This window comes from Mastigoproctus giganteus, chromosome 6 (genome assembly GCF_048544385.1).
Source record: "Mastigoproctus giganteus isolate SK-2022 chromosome 6, ASM4854438v1, whole genome shotgun sequence".
Taxonomy (NCBI): Eukaryota; Metazoa; Arthropoda; class Arachnida; order Uropygi; family Thelyphonidae; genus Mastigoproctus; species Mastigoproctus giganteus.
In genome coordinates, this window is record NC_143580.1 from 60,411,657 (window position 1) to 60,424,387 (window position 12,731).

Here is a 12,731-nt window from a genome sequence, read left to right on the forward strand (position 1 = left end):
AGCTATAGAAAAATTATTTTTTTGAAGTTGGTTACCGACTTAGAGTTCATTAGGCCAGGTAATAGTATTGTAAAAAATGGAAAGTAAATTAAACGTATACTCATTGAATATTGCACTCTGTAAAAGTTAATTCCATGTTTTCCCCAGATATATTCTGTTCTGGTTATTTTATTTATAAATGTCTTTACTTTTTATTTATTTATTTATTATTATTATTTTTAATTTTTTAGAGTATACAGAGGATTTTGTTAGAAAAGTTTCAAAATTTGCGTTGTTTCAGAACCCTTTTTCGGCAGATTATAAGAAAGTTTCGGTTGTTTACGACAAAAAAGAAATTTTACGTAGAAAAATTTCTACGTAAAATTTCTTTCCTTTCCAAATTTTATTGATTTAAATTTAGAATTGTGGCGCAGCTGGTTGCATTGACTGTTCGTATGCAGGCACATTGTGATTATTTTCATAATTACCTAATACTGATTACAAGACAAGAAAAACAAGACTGTTCGTATGCAGGCACATTGTGATTATTTTCATAATTACCTAATACTGATTATTTTTAGGTGCGTTAGCATACGTGCTTAATAGGTCTATCATCTTAACCATGTCCACTCGCCTGCATATAATACCTCGCCTCTTAGAGGATGCATTTCTGTGAAATTTTATATTTGGAATTTTTTAGAAAAAAAAATTCAGCTTTATTAAAACGATTTGTCGACCTAACCCAAATTTCATTAAAAACGGACTTATAGAAATGCGACATTTCTTTGTACGTCTGTCATCATGTAATAAGTCGACTACCAGTGGATGGGCTTTCATGAAATTTTCTATTTTACGTGTTAGGAATGTTTTATTCTAGTTTGTCTAGGTTTGCAACTACATATTATTTTTATTATGTTATAGTTATCACATGCTGCCCTTGTTCAACCCTTGCTGCTTGTTTTTCAGCTTCTTGGAAACTAAATACTGATCCTGATATTGGTAGTGATTTTACGAAATTTATATTGCGGTCTTGGAATCAAATTATTACTAAAACTTTTTTTTTTTCTTGTAAGATTTGAGAAAAGGCAGATTTCACTTTTTTTTTTATGAATGCTATGCTATTATTTTTGCTAATAAAATCAACTTCATTATGCAATGAAAAACAAAATTTAATTGAATAAATGGTCAATTTAGAGAAGTATATTTTTTGCACATAACTAGTAAATACCAACATATTGTCATTAATAAGTCTGAGAGTGTTCTCCTCAAATTATAGAACTCTGCAGGGTTCGATCATTTCAAGACATTTATAGAAGTCGCTATTAAACTGAGTTCGATTAGTCTTCTCATTCTTCTGGTGGTGGTGTGGTTTTTGGTCCATGTTCTTGTCCTTCGCCTTCACAATCATTATGATTAATAAAGAGTATATCATCGTTGGTAACGTTCAGAGTTCCTATCACTTCCTCTTGACTTTTCTCATCCAGGCTAGGTTCATGCGATATTATTATGGCTTGATCTGGAAAGGATCAAGTTGGCATTAATGACATGATGAATTCCCCAACTCCCCAAATAACAATCAATAATGCTAAAATCCCCTTAGAATATTAAATAATAATTAACGAGTTAGTTAATATACGCCGTTACATTTCAACCGCATTGGAATCGTTTAATTCAATGAGTTATTTCCCCCGCCCCCATTTACTGTGATTAATAGAAGTGAAAAGTTAATATAGTTATCTCTATATAAAATAATTACTAAGATTATAACTTTACAGAACACTTAGAAAAAGTCTATAGCTTTGCATTCTCTAAGCTTAGCAGCTCAGTTTCATTACAACTGTATACTGTTTATTATTCCTCCCTTTTTTTTTTTTTTTTTTTTTAGAGTCATGTATTATTTCATAAGCGACACCATGTTCATGAGACTTATATAATTATACACGAGAAGCGTGCACGGACTCTTTAAACCTAAAAAACTGCAAACGACATTTAATCTTTAAATTTCTTTTTACCATACAAATTGTATGGAAAAAAAAGAATTAATTGCTGGATTTCTGTTGACCTAATTTTAAGGAAATTTGGAATGGATTGACAAATATTTTTAAAAGACGGAAATATAAAATTCCATGAAAATCTGTTTACTGGGAGGTGAGTTGTTACACGCGGACGGACGGTTATGGTGAAGACAATAGGCTCATATGTACATACTTCTGTGTGTGTGAATGCGCCTAAAAATCAACCTGGGCAACAAGCAAGTTACCCAGTGGGCCACTTTGAAAAACAAAATTTTTGAGACTTTTATGACAATATGGAAAAAAATCTTTAATTTAACGATAAATTGTTGTCTTTGTGTCGATTCAAAATTATAATATATTCATCTGTAAAAGTCGTTTAAATTATTTCCAATGTTTCAAGTTTTATGGCAAAAGAATCAGAAATACAATATAGCAAAAGCTGTATGGCCAATTTTGTATTCGGTATGTAAAAGCTGCTCGACCATTCTGTACAGTGTGTGAAAAAAGCCAATAGATTTTAAATTGAGTGAATATTGCAATGATCCTAGTACTCACAATAGAGCAAGCTTTTACATCACGAAAATCAGTCAATGCCTTATAAAATAGTGCCGGAAGCGATTTATAGTTGGAAGAGAGTTTGAAATAAAGGATAAAAATGAATTTCAATCAAAAGATGGCGCCTGTGTAATTGTATCTGTAAAGTGCATATGTTCTAAAGTTGGTTTGTCTCTCTGTAGCGGCGCCTCCGTAGTCAGGTGGGCAGGAGCAGCAGTGCATAGCGCACGCTTCTTGATTAGACCGCGGTTCGAGCCCGTCACCACCAAATACGGAAGGGGCGGAAAGGTCAGGGAATGACCACCGCATATCCTTGGAGCAATATGGCCTTAGTTGCTAATGCTCCTAAAAACCAAATAACAACAAACAGTCTCTCTGTGGAATGTAGAACCTTGTTTTGCGAGAACGTAAGCGATGGATGGAAATGTATTATTTTAATTATATACTGAAAAGAATTTTATTTGTCATAAAATGTCTCTCACATTTTCCAATTATTTTTAAAATAAAAACATTTCCAGTATCAATGCAAAGGAACAGTGGGGGGGGGGTGATCCTTCCTTAGTATGCCACTTGTAGGGATTCGGGGGAATATAAAAAAAATAAAAAACTGTTGTTTTGTGTTGGCACCTGGCCTAATTTAATGATATAGGTTAGCATATCCTTACAGTACTACCCCTATAAATATAATTTCTTTACTGATTCCTTTATACTATTACTTTCTTTTTATTACCCCTGTACCACCCTTACATTATTTCGTAATCATTAACATTCATAACAAATTATCTCAACCTTAGTAACTAACTTGCCTATTCCAAATTTAATTTTCTTTAAAAAGAACTATCAATCAATTTCTTACAGAGGCCAGATTATGAGTCCATGAGTTCTGGTTCAATGAAAAACAGGAACAGACTTACGTTCCGAAATAGCCATTACTTCCAATTCCCTTGCTCTCAGGCTTTCTTCCATTTCTTGGACACTCTGCTTTCCTTAGTGGCAGACAGAATTTCTTCCATTTCTTGGGCACACTGCCTTCCGACGCCGGACCAGGCTTTCTTTCTCTCACGTTTTTTCTTCTTCATCTTGCTACCACGAGATGTGAACTCCGACCACCAAAAAATCTACTCCCACTTCAACCCTCAAACTCACGACTTTCTCCCTTACACCACACAGAAGTCAGATACAGAGTGGACACGTTCAATTACTCCCCCGAACTTTTCCTTTTCCCCAAGTTTGGTACGCCTCCCCCAAGGACTCGTACCGTTTAATTTTTTCATTCCTTCCTATTTGCTAAAACAACTCACCCCAGCTGTCTCCCTAGCACACAAACCAACCCTTCTCTAGAATTATTATTTTTTTTTTTTTTTTCACACGGCAGTATGACCTTTTCATGTTTGCGGGTCACCTCCAAAACACTCATTTTCGTGCTCACACTTTCTCCGCTAAATATGGGCAACTTGCCAAAATATCAGCCACCCTGACGCCGTTTTATTTTGATGCAAACACTGGACGTCCACTAATTTCCTGTTTACTTCCTAACGGTGGCTTAGATCAAAAGAGACACTTCGTAATCCCATTTCACGGTCCTATTGTTCTTGCCCTCAGCAACCCTTTCACGCCTGTTTGCAAAATGGCAACCCTTCTCTAGTCATTGCACTGTCCCTGTTAGCTCTCTTATATTATTCGAAATTACTTGTTTCCATTTAGCTGCTATTTAAACACATATGTCTATAACTTTCCCATCCCCAAATCCAGTGTTTCTTCAAACTTTAACCTTATTTACATTAAAAGTAAATATCCAATCGTAGTACTTACTATCTTTAACTTAATACACTGACATTAATGCAAATTCTCACTTTCCATTGCCCTTTCTGGATTTATTTTAGCAAAACAAGTATTTCTGTTTTATTTGTAAGATCTATTTCTTACACACTGATTAGATTTGAAAGTAATCTCTATTAAGTGAGTTAAGATTTGGTTAAACTGTGTAAAATTATTTTAATTAATACAAAGTTCAGAAGAAAAATTTTAAATAAACTCAAACCGATCCTAACCTACTACGTTTGTATAAAATTTATTCAATACTAATTTTCCATTGCTTCAGTTTGAATGTAAAACCCTAGTGTGTGCCATGAAGAGGATTTTGTGCAGATTTAAGTAAAGAAAAAAAATAATAAAATAAAAATTATTTATTATTTTACCCGAGATGGCGTCACGCTGAAGCAAGAATTTAACTTGTAAGTAGTTACTCGCCTTGTCGTTCGATATGGTCACCCAACTTCCGTTTATAAACGGAAGTTGGATGGCCACAAATCCAAAATCTCACTGAGCTTTAAAACTTTGTTAAGTATTTGATATTGATGAGGTAAAGAAATATTATTTCATCAGTGACAAATACTTTAAGAAAATTTAGAGGATTTTAAATAAAGGCTTATAATATACAATTATAATACAGACAAACTGAAAGCACCACAAATGGAGGTTAATTATTGGGCAAGGTCAATTAGTAGGTTCCCTTACGTCTGGTAGCAAGAGAAAGATCTTATAAGTTTTGTTATTCTGTTTGAGGGAAAACTAGTAAATGATCTTGAGCCACCGAGTTCCGATTACATTTTAAAAAAAATTACGTGCTTGTGTGTACATATATGGCTATATTAAAGTAGGATTATATTACACACACCCATGTTTAGTCTCTAGAGCAAAGTTTCCGGCATCCCCTCTCCCCATACTTCTCCTTCAACCCATGCATGGTACTAAGTACTATAGGTTTTGATACCTTTCGTGTTTGGGGTTCTCATAAAAAAAAAAAAAAAAAAACACATAGGGTAATTTTTTATTGCCATATCCCGCAATAATAATTACCACATACCTTAATTTTTATTGCAGACATACCAATTTCACGCAAACCATAGCTCGTTCATGTGAACTAGCCAAAATGTTTCCTTTATTCTTGATATGGCTGAGGCCAGAAGAGTAAAGTCAGATATTTACTGTGACTTGAAATACAAGGGCAGCCAAGTTTTCGCCGTTACAATTCACAATGGGCTGATCATTTTCCGTGGCAGCGTATGGTCTTGAACGTAGAATCTTCTTACTTGCTGTTACGCACGATAACCACTGTGCCAGTCTTAGCTATAATCACCGTTGCTCCCTACACCTGCTGGAAAAGGCCCGTGTTCTAATGCTCTCAATCACGCAAGGAACTTTTATGCGATTTTTCACTTCATGCTGAGTTAGTTGGTCTCAGGTGAAGACAGCAAGGTGTTTTCCTCCAAAAACTCCGGCCATTTAATCCAGTGGGCCTGTGCCTGTTCATGGTTAGCATTGTAGTTTTTGCCTGAGTTCCTCGTGGGTGTCGTGTGTTGTAATGATTATCCCAGTGAAGTGGAGAGCAGTAGGATTATAACCGCTGCCCAGGTGGAGCTAAATCTGAAGTCACTTAGCTTTCTTCATTATGAGAAAAGCTACTTGACTTTTTTTTCCTTCTTCCTCATGATGAAGAAAATTTTCTGTTTCTGGCAGCTATGCTGGTGGAGTTAACAGTGCTGGTTCTGCGAGAAGAAACTGTTGATTTTATTGCTCTGGTTCTGGAGAACGATGCTTCGGGTGCTGGGGGTGAGGGGTTCTCTGCCAAGATTGTTAAATCAAGTCTGTCATGTCTATCACCGAATTAACATGTTGTCATGTTAATTCGGTGCTATATAATTCATTTTACGACAACTGGGGCATGACAGTTTGGTGTACCTAACAAGTGGGTATATGACTATTTGGAGGGTATGACAATTCAGTGTATTGTATAAAGAGCAGAAATAAATGAATCAAATGAAGGAGGTTGCACATTTTTATTGTTGAAATGCTGATGAAACTGTACTAGTTTAGTGGAATGGATGGGTTGAGGGTTGGAAAGTTGTTGAAAAAAAATATAGAAGATTACTGAAATAGAGGATTTATAATAGCAAAGATTTGGCAGTTGCGAAACCAGATCAGTTTCTTTCCACAGAAATAAGAAATTAAACTAGATGAAAAATACGTTTGAGAGACCAGAAGAAATATTGGTCACATGGACAATAGAAATAGTAAGAGAACATAAGCTCGCTTTTTTTTCCTATCCGTTTATTTTTGTGTAAAACTAAAAAAAAAAACTTTCAAAATGCTTTTTAGAAAACTTTCAGAAAAATTTTAAAAACTACCGTACTATTAGCGATACAGCTTTCAATAAAAATTATAATGCAGTTTAAAAATGAATGTAAGAACATGTGCTTTAAATAGTCACCAAATCATTAATGATTTATCTCCAAGTTCACTAACCTAAAGTTTTTTTATTTCTTATTTATTCTCTCCATTTCTCGTTCTTGGAACAACTTAGCTGATACTTATTTTCTGAAAATTGCAGTCTGTAAAAGTGAAAGTAAAATGTGAAGTAGTTTCTTCTTCTTTACCAATGTTTAATCTGTCCATTGTACTTTTCATAGAATCACCATAAGAAAAGTAGAGTGTATATTAAAAATGTGTCGAAAATTGCTTAGGTAGATGCACATGATTTAAAAAAAAAATGTGTATGCGGAACAGAATCAATGTAAGCTGTTCAAATGGATTTACGAATAGAAAAATTGATGTGCGACTCGTTGAGGCTGGTCCTACAGTTCAGAGAACTCGGGAAAGAATTACCAGTAATAGTGGAGTAATGGACAGGGTGGAGCTCTCCTTGTGTGGACTGAGGGGAGGGAAGGGGAGGACTCCTTGGTAAATACATTCATGACATTTGTCCTTCATGTGTGCATTGTCCCAGACGGACACGCTTACATTACTGTGTAATTGGCCAGTAATATTAATTAATAACACGTAGTAGGATGTACCATTTTACATCTTTTAAGAGAACATTTATTTTATATAAATGTTCTCTTAAATATAAATATTTATATAAACAAATAATTAAATAAATATATATAATTATAGCCTGCCATTTATGTGCACCAATAATATCAGCAAATTTTAATAATTAAAATAACAAACATACTTACTCCATGTGCCATGTCTAGTCGCCATGCACACCGACAGAATTGCATAATTTTCTTTTAACTCCGTCACAGCAAAGAAAAGATCATCATCCGGTAGCACTGCAAGAAACAAATGTTTGCGACATTGCTAGAAATGAAAGATGAAAATACAAAGCTGATTTACAATTTTGAATACATCTGTGTTAGTATTGAAACAACAATGTTTGCAGATAACGTGAGAAATCACCGAATTAACATGAGGTAGTTATTCTGTTTTTTTTTGCCGAAGGAACTAACACGATGAGACAGACGTCAGCGTGCATCTGTAATTTGTTTGTATGTATTTTATAGTCGGTTTTCCTGGATGAAAAACAAGCCTAGTCGCAGGTGGAAAAACACGAGCAAAATAACCTTTTCGCGCTGTTCAGACTAGTGGTTAATCACAAAAGGTGTTCATTCAAAAAACTTTTGATGGTTGATAGTTCTTAGGCAGGGTGAAGAGAAACAGATGGGCGTATGCTTAATTGAGCCAACACTTCAGCATGCTACTTCATAACAAGACCCGCTTCATTTCATTTGCTCTTTATTAGGATACGAACACGTCATAAACTGGTTGACTAGAGTCAGTAGTCTGCTTCAGGAACAGGTCTACGACATGTAAACCTGTTCCATGAAAAATCGGAACTTATTACCCCAAGTTACGATTCTTCACACAAAATGGCTTTTTTTTTGCCACTTGAAACAGAACTGGTGAATAACCTATCGATTCTAATCGACAAAAATTTGTTGAATATCAACTCTTTGGTGAATTTAAAGAGACATGAAAGGCGATTTTTTTAATATATATGAAAAAGGAAACGAGAAACGTTTAACGTGGACCAACTGGCATAACATCGATATCCATATTGTTATATATACACTGCCTTAGCATTAATATCTGGACACCCCTCCGTTGATAGCTGGTCTCCTACTCAACTACCCCTTGTCAGACAACTAAAAAACTGGAGTTAATAGACTTCCATCGCAGAATAATGATAGGGTGTCACATAAACATTCGGCCTATACGTGATATTTTAATGGAACTGAAGATCCGTAGGTCGACGACTAGTGATTTGATCTGAAAATAGAAGCGGACTGGCGCTGACACCGTGACGGAACCACCCAGAAAATCATCGAAGCTGAACGGAGACAGGAGCGTGACAGGAGAGCCCTGTATGGAATCGTCCACTGGGAATGCAAGTCGACTTTATTGCAGTACACAGACCCTCAGTGAGACGATTGAGGCACGTCTTAGCACCAGGACAGTGCGCAGGACGCTTCACGATATGAATTACCACAGTCATGCAGCCATTCACAAGCTACTAATCACCATGGCTAATGCCAGACGCAGTCTACTTGGAGTAAGATCCGACGTTCTTCGGCCGTAGACCAAGACCAATGTAAAACTGTGCTTTGGAGTGACAACACAGGGTTCATGTCTACCAGTCTGACAGTCGTGTCTATGTGTCGCAGATTCCGGAAAAAAAACTATCTACTGGACTGCGACATCCCGACGATGAAGTTTTACGGAGGTTGCATGATGGTCTGGGGCTGTGTTTCGGACAATTGGTTTTTTTGGACAAAACCATGACTACTGGGATCTTGGCGTCCTGGAGAATACACTGAAACGACAGAATTCATGGAAATTCTGTCCTTTCGGTGTATTGTCCAGGACGTCTAGTTTCCTGGTTCTTGGGCAACGCGATGCTGTCACCCCTCTCGCTAGTGGACGAACCCAACGCTTTTCAGGTATATAGGTACACTGCATTCACGTAGACGGTAATTCGATGTCGGTATGGACATCGAATTAACGGACTTTGAAAGAGGGATGATAGTGGGTACCCGACACATGGCTATCGCGGAGGTAGTACAGAAATTGCACTATCCCCGCTGAAACCATGTCGAAACCACCTGAAAATCAACAAAGCTGATCGGAGACAGGAACGTTACAGGAGAGCTCTATATGGAATCGTCCACTGGGAACGCAGGTCAACTTTATTGCAGTACACAGAGGCCCTCAATGAGACACTTCTCAGCACCAGAACAGTGCGCAGTACGCTTCATGATATGAATTACCATAGTCCTGCAGCCATTCACATGCTACTAATCACCCTGGCTAATGCCAGATGCTGTCTAGCTTAGTGTAAAATCCAACGTTCTTGAACCATAGACCAAGACCAATGCTGTGCTTTGGAGTGACAAGACGAGGTACATGTCTACCAGTCTGACAGTCGTGTCTGTGTGTAGCAGATTCCGGAAAAAAACCACCTACTGGACTGTGTCGTCCGACGATGAAGTTTTGTGAGGAGGTTGAATGATGGTCTGGGGCTATTTTTCGGACACTTGGTTGTTTTGATCGAAACCATGACTGCTGGGATCTATCTAGACGTCCTAGACAATACACTGAAAGGACAAAATTCATTGGATACCTGGTTTCTGGGCAACTCGATGCTGTCACCCCTCTTGCTAGTGGACGAACCCACCGCTTGGCAGGTTTGTAGGTACACTGCATCACTACAATCACATAGACAGTAATTCGATGTCAGTATGGTTAAACGTTGTGAGTTCAACGACTTTCAAAGAGGGGGTGATAGTGGGTGACTGAGACATGGGTCATTCTATCGCGCAGGTGGTATAGAAATTGCACTATCCCTGTTTGATAGTATCAAGAGAGTATCGGGAATACAGCATTTCCGGAATAACATATCATCGTGGACAGCGCTGTGGGTGGAGAAAGGTGGTGGATGAACGTTGCCCTCGCATTGTTTCAACCAACCGGAAGCGACAGTAGCACAAATCAGCCGACTTCAACAAGGAAGGTATCTGGCAGAGACCGCACGAAGCTATGCACCCATCATGTCAATAAGGAACTGTTCAGGCATATGGATGGTCGGTAATTGTCTGGGGCGTGTTCAACTGCCACATATTGGGACCTGGTACGTATTGACGTATCTCTGAACTGTCCAGGTTACCTGTCAATCCTTGCAGACCATCTGCATCCCTTCATGTTCATCGTGCACCCCAGGGCAATGGCTTCTTATAGCAAGAATGTCATCCCAACAGAGCCGTTTGACTAGAACATGATTCGAAGACTATTCCGCAGATTATACCACCATAGAATTTCTTCTCCGTTCCCCAGACATGAACCCTGTGGAGCGTCTTTGGGATGCTGTGGAAAGGTCCGTTCGAGCTTTGATCCTCCACCCAGGAATGCGACGGAATTATGGACAGCGTGCAGCAAGCATGGATGGAAATACCTGTGGAACGATTTCGCGAACTAGTGGATTTAATGCCTCGCCGTATGACTGCTCTTGTCCCGGCGAAAGGTGGGCCTACCCGTTTCTAGATAGGTATTGCATGATTTCTCTCCACTCAGTATATATAGATTAACTTAACTATGTACAGTATATATATATTCATGAAATCTCAGGAAACTAGGTGGCAGGGCCTGCCAGAGTAAAATTTCATTCTGTGTACCTGGTCTGCCTCCACGAGGCCAAGTGTGGCCTCGTGGAGTCCAGGGGTCCAGCTTGGGCCTCAGTAGGGGTCCAGCTGCTAAACGGCCAGATGAACAACAATACACAACACTACACATATACAAAATCCACACACATTTAAATCTCTGGCCTTCCCAGTGAACTGATACACCTACAATGAAAGCAACGCGGAGATGGGGGAAACCCCTGGTGCCGTTAGAAATCAATACACTATATATATATTCAAGTGGTTTGTTCTTATTTTTTGTTCCTCACATTGCTTTCATGTGCGTGTTGTTTCCTGGAAATTTGGAGATGCGAGAAACAATATAATAAATTGCACATGCCAGGTAACCTAATCCGAACAACAAACAAATGTTAGGTCTCTTTTGTATCTGTAAGTCCTGTGGGAAAATAAGTTTTTCTTGGCCGCACACATCTGCATTTTCCAGCTTGCACAAACTGATTGAGAGAGTATACCCGAACCGGTCACTGACTGATATAAGTAGATGAACACTTGGTGCGTGCAGACATTGATGAACATACGTAGTGTATAGTATTTGTTGTCTAGCGGCACCGGGGTTCCCACTAAATAGTTTTCTTCAACCACCAATTTTTAAGGGGAGTACAATATTTCTTATCCTAGTGGGGTAGAAGTTAACAGGAAGGAGGGCCCTATAAGAGCTTCATAATTAAAGGCAACACAAAAGCCCTTCAGGGAAAGCATTGAAGGATTTTGTGTATTTGTTTCACATCAGATTCCTTCTTCAATATCTATAAAAAGAAAATTTTTCACTGTCTAAGTATTAGACGAATATTATTAGTCTCCTCTTTATACTTACTATGGGGACAGCATATGGTAAATATTGGACTGTTAGAGTCTGATTGAAATGCTTTTCCTGAATACACTCGGGGCTTCGGTTTCTTATTTTTCTCACCTTTGTCTTGTTTCTTGTTGAAATGTCTATAAAATTGACAAAAAGAAATAAAGTATACCAATTATTTTATTTATTTTTCAATTGACTGTAAGATACAATCGCCCCTTGTACGGCGTGCAAGCCAGAGGGGCATGTTTACAATGCAGAGGATAAATTTACAAAAATATTTACAGTTTACTAATAAAGGAAATGTGTATTAATATAAAAATTTTGTTCTTCATTTCTGGATGTTCTAAGAGGAGCATTCGCAACACTAAAATTTATTAACTTCGTACTCGAATATCGTGATGAAAGCATAACTCAGAGTAACTAAAAGACTGTGGGTTCCAGCTAGAAGTGTTGCATCTCAGTTGTTTGTTGGCAGATAGTCTTTCTGTAGGCCTTTTTGGATCACAGTTTTTCACAGTTAACCTGAAACTGGTTTAAGGTTTCTATGGTATTTAGTGGGAACATCCTGTTTAAACTTTTCAAGGAATTAGATTAGAGTGAAGTGGCTTAATTTGCAGGCTGCATGATTGCCTCTGACTTCGTGGGTACGAGATGATGCCTGTAAGTACTGGCGCATCATATCTTCCTGTCAGCAGCATGGCTAGTATATGAATATTTGTCCAAATGACAATAAACATCCACGATGACCGCTCCATATTTGCATACAGTTACGGATCGACGCCTTCCCAGTCTCAACACTGCAGTAGTCAATCCCAATCTTAATCACAACTCTACCAATTTAATCAC

The 12,731-nt window shown here is 37.8% G+C and overlaps 1 long non-coding RNA gene across 1 annotated transcript; it reads right to left on the reverse strand.

Annotated features, from left to right (window-relative positions):
• Positions 1-1,436: 1,436 nt before the first annotated feature.
• On the reverse strand, positions 1,437-11,988 carry LOC150084334 (uncharacterized). The gene is made up of 3 exons (XR_016547059.1): positions 11,901-11,988; positions 7,568-7,663; positions 1,437-1,495 (listed from the first exon to the last, which is right to left on the reverse strand). It is a non-coding gene; the product is annotated as an uncharacterized LOC150084334 (long non-coding RNA).
• Positions 11,989-12,731: the final 743 nt, after the last annotated feature.